The sequence below is a fragment of the Bison bison genome, unplaced genomic scaffold (assembly GCF_000754665.1).
Source record: "Bison bison bison isolate TAMUID 2011002044 unplaced genomic scaffold, Bison_UMD1.0 scf7180017864032, whole genome shotgun sequence".
Classification (NCBI taxonomy): Eukaryota; Metazoa; Chordata; class Mammalia; order Artiodactyla; family Bovidae; genus Bison; species Bison bison.
Window position 1 is genome coordinate 1 of NW_011494604.1, and position 878 is coordinate 878.

Below are 878 nucleotides of genomic sequence, written 5' to 3' on the forward strand. Positions count from 1 at the left end.
AATACTTAGGAATATATCTACCTAAAGAAACTAAAGACCTATATATAGAAAACTATAAAACACTGGTGAAAGAAATCAAAGAGGACACTAATAGATGGAGAAATATACCATGTTCATGGATTGGAAGAATCAATATAGTGAACATGAGTATACTACCCAAAGCAATTTATAGATTCAACGCAATCCTTATCAAGCTACCAACAGTATTCTTCACAGAGCTAGAACAAATAATTTCACAATTTGTATGGAAATACAAAAAACCTCAAATAGCCAAAGCGATCTTGAGAAAGAAGAATGGAACTGGAGGAATCAACCTACCTGACTTCAGGCTCTACTACAAAGCCACAGTTATCAAGACAGTATGGTACTGGCACAAAGACAGAAATATAGATCAATGGAATAAAATAGAAAGCCCAGAGATAAATCCACGCACATATGGACACCTTATCTTTGACAAAGGAGGCAAGAATATACAATGGATTAAAGACAATCTCTTTAACAAGTGGTGCTGGGAAATCTGGTCAACCACTTGTAAAAGAATGAAACTGGACCACTTTCTAACACCACACACAAAAATAAACTCAAAATGGATTAAAGATCTCAACGTAAGACCAGAAACTATAAAACTCCTAGAGGAGAACATAGGCAAAACACTCTCTGACATACATCACAGCAGGATCCTCTATGACCCGCCTCCCAGAATATTGGAAATAAAAGCAAAAATAAACAAATGGGACCTAATTAACCTTAAAAGCTTCTGCACATCAAAGGAAACTATTAGCAAGGTGAAAAGACAGCCTTCAGAATGGGAGAAAATAATAGCAAATGAAGCAACCGACAAACAACTAATCTCAAAAATATACAAGCAACTCCTACAG